This window comes from Arachis hypogaea, chromosome 2, assembly GCF_003086295.3.
Source record: "Arachis hypogaea cultivar Tifrunner chromosome 2, arahy.Tifrunner.gnm2.J5K5, whole genome shotgun sequence".
Taxonomy (NCBI): domain Eukaryota; kingdom Viridiplantae; phylum Streptophyta; class Magnoliopsida; order Fabales; family Fabaceae; genus Arachis; species Arachis hypogaea.
In genome coordinates, this window is record NC_092037.1 from 27,922,113 (window position 1) to 27,925,859 (window position 3,747).

Consider the following 3,747-nt stretch of genomic DNA (forward strand, 5'->3'; position numbering starts at 1 on the left):
GATGATGAAGTAATAGAATAATAGAATATAGCAAGAGCAGCACCTTGTAATGACCAAATGCCACTTCTTTAGAATAATCCATCATCAATGAAATAGAGTTCCAATAAAAGTCCATCGAATTCAACCACCAGAACATAGAACAAACTAATTTCTCATTTAAAACACCACCAGATAAAAAGAATGGAAAAATTAAAATAAAATAAAATAAACTACTCCATAAGTCAATTAGTTTTTCCCTTGATAATGAAGAATAATTGGGAAACATCAAAACCAAAAACAAATTAAAAATAGAACATGATGCTTCTTAATTAAAAAACAAATAATCGCAGAACCTCCCCTAATCAAAACAAATTCAACACAACAACAACAAGGATCAGTAACAAATTCAACTCAGCTCAATTATCCAGCAACAAATTCTACTTCCAGCAACAACCACATTTATGATATGTTCAGCATCAAATTCAACTTACAGTTGACAACAAATTCTACTTCTAGAATTCTAGCAACAAATTTAGCTATGATAACTATGATAACTTTCAGGCAGCAACAAAAACTTAAACTATGATAACTTTCAGGCAGCAACAAAAAACCTTCAATTCTCCAAATATGATTTACAGCAGATTAACATTAGCTAAATCATAATTTCAGTAACAAACTCAACTTTGAGCAATAAATTCAAGATGTACTAATAATTTACAGCAATAAAATTAAAAGAGAAATAACAGGGCTGAAGATGAAACTCACATAGGCAAAGAGACGAAGCAAGCGTTGATGGAAGACCCGAGCCGAAGCTAAAACCCTAAACCTAGACTCAGGGCCGAGGAAGCGTTGATGGCCGAAGCAGGAAGGCGAGCTTACGAACTATGATAGAGCGCGACAGAGCTTGAGCAGCGATGACCTTGAAGCGGCGACAGAGCTTGAGGCCGTGACAAGCTTGAGGGGGCGAACAGAGCTTGAGGCGGCGACGAGCTTGAGGGGGCGAACAGAGCTTGAGGCGGCGACGAGCTTGAGGGGGCGACCAAAGCTTGAGGAGCCAGCGACGGGCTTGAGGGACAGAGTGGCGAGAGAAGAGAGAGGTGAGATGGGTTCTGATTCAAGGTTAGGGCACCACGCAAAGAGGGTAAGTGAGGGAGAGAGTGTAGTATGTGATTTGGTGAAAAGGAAACAAAAAATTACTAAGTGTTTGTGAGTTGTGTTAAATTTTTTTGTACTAGATACATTAGGCATCACTTTTAAAATGCACCCAAAACTTAATAAATAGGATACCATCTAAAAGCGTCTCCTTTGATACGAAAAGTGAACCTATAGATATCAACCTACGGCTACGCTTTATAAGTGATTTCTATAATACCTAAGGCTACACTTTTTAAATGATGCCACAATTGTGTATCCTTTTCTCTTATAAAAAGGCAACACGGAGAAAAGCATAGCCTATTCATAGAATAGGCTACGCTTTTCAAATGTAGCTTAAAAAAAGTGTGGCTGAATGGGTATTTTTCTTGTAGTGACTAAGGATTCTTCATTCACTTGAATGATCAATTCTCCTCTGTCAACATCAATCACAGCCTTTGCTGTGGCTAGGAAGGGTCTGCCAAGGATGATGGATTCATCCATGCACTTCCCAGTCTCTAGGACTATGAAATCAGCAGGGATGTAATGGTCTTCAATCTTTACCAGAACATCCTCTACAAGTCCATAAGCTTGTTTTCTTGAATTGTCTGCCATCTCTAGTGAGATTCTTGTAGCTTGCACCTCAAAGATCCCTAGCTTCTCCATTACAGAGAGAGGCATGAGGTTTATGCTTGATCCTAGGTCACACAGAGCCTTCTTGAAGGTCATGGTGCCTACTGTACAAGGTATTGAGAACTTCCCAGGGTCCTGTCTCTTTTGAGGTAACCTCTGCCTAGTCAAGTCATTCAGTTCTTTGGTGAGCAAAGGGGGTTCATCCTTCCAAGTCTCATTACCAAATAACTTGTCATTTAACTTCATGATTGCTCCAAGGTATTTAGCAACTTGCTCTTCAGTGACATCTTCATCCTCTTCAGAGGAAGAATACTCATCAGAGCTCATGAATGGCAGAAGTAAATTCAATGGAATCTCTATGGTCTCAGTGTGAGCCTTAGATTCCAATGGTTCCTCATTAGGGAACTCATTGGAGGCCAGTGGACGTCCATTGAGGTCTTCCTCAGTGGCGTTCACTGCCTCTTTCTCCTCTCCAAATTCGGCCATGTTGATGGCCTTGAACTCTCCTTTTAGATTCTCTTCTGTATTGCTTGGAAGAGTACTACGAGGGAATTCAATAACTTTCTTACTCAGCTGACCCACTTGTGCCTCCAAGTTTCTAATGGAGGACCTTGTTTCAGTCATGAAACTTTGAGTGGTTTTGATTAGATCAGAGACCATGGTTGCTAAGTCAGAGTGGCTCTGCTTAGAATTCTCTGTATGTTGCTGAGAAGATGATAGAAAAGGCTTGCCATTGCTAAACCTGTTTCTTCCACCATTATTATTGTTGAAACCTTGTTGAGGTCTCTGTTGATCTTTCCATGAGAGATTTGGATGATTTCTCCATGAAGGATTATAGGTGTTTCCATAGGGTTCTCCCATGTAATTCACCTCTTCCATTAAAGGGTTCTCAGGATCATAAGCTTCTTCTTCAGATGAAGCGTCCTTAGTACTGCCTGGTGCAGCTTGCATTCCAGACAGACTTTGATAAATCATATTGACTTGTTGAGTCAATATATTTGTTCTGAGCCAATATGGCATTTAGAGTATCAATCTCAAGAACTCCTTTCTTCTGATTCGTTCCATTGTTCACAGGATTCCTTTCAGAAGTGTACATGAATTGGTTATTTGCAACCATTTCAATGAGTTCTTGAACTTCTGCAGGCGTCTTCTTCAGATGAAGAGATCCTCCAGCAGAGCTATCCAATGACATCTTGGACAGTTCAGACAGACCATCATAGAAGATACCTATGATGCTCCATTCAGAAAGCATGTCAGAAGGACACTTTCTGATCAATTGTTTGTATCTTTCCCAAGCTTCATAGAGGGATTCACCTTCCTTCTGTCTGAAGGTTTGGACTTCCACTCTAAGCTTACTCAATTTTTGAGGTGGAAAGAACTTTGCCAAGAAGGCATTGACTAGCTTTTCCCAAGAGTTCAGGCTTTCTTTAGGTTGTGAGTCCAACCATATCCTAGCTCTATCTCTTACAGCAAAAGGGAATAGCATAAGTCTGTAGACCTCAGGGTCAACCCCATTGGTCTTGACAGTGTCACAGATTTGCAAGAATTCAGCTAAAAACTGATGAGGATCTTCCAATAGAAGTCCATGGAACTTTCAATTCTTTTGCATTAGAGAAACAAATTGAGGCTTAAGCTCAAAGTTGTTTGCTCCAATGGTAGGGATAGAGATGCTTCTACCATAGAAGTCGGGAGTAGGTGCAGTAAAGTCAGCCAGCACCTTCCTTGCATTGTTGGCATTGTTGTTGTTTTCGGCTGCCATGTCTTCTTCTTTGAAGAATTCTGTTAGGTCCTCTACAGAGAGTTGTGCTTTAGCTTATCTTAGCTTTCGCTTCAAGGTCCTTTCAGGTTCAGGGTCAGCCTCAACAAGAATGCTTTTGTCTTTGCTCCTGCTCATATGAAAGAGAAGAGAACAAGAAAATATGGAATCCGCTATGTCACAGTATAGAGATTCCTTGAGGTGTCAGAGGAATAGAAGGAGGAGGTAGAAGAATTAGGATGTGAGAA

General features: G+C 40.4%; 1 non-coding gene across 1 annotated transcript; it reads left to right on the forward strand.

Annotated features, from left to right (window-relative positions):
• The first annotated feature begins 2,989 nt into the window (after positions 1 to 2,989).
• LOC112762736 (small nucleolar RNA R71) lies at positions 2,990 to 3,097 on the forward strand. Its single transcript, XR_003182755.1, has one exon. It is a non-coding gene; the product is annotated as a small nucleolar RNA R71 (small nucleolar RNA).
• The last annotated feature ends 650 nt before the right edge of the window (positions 3,098 to 3,747 follow it).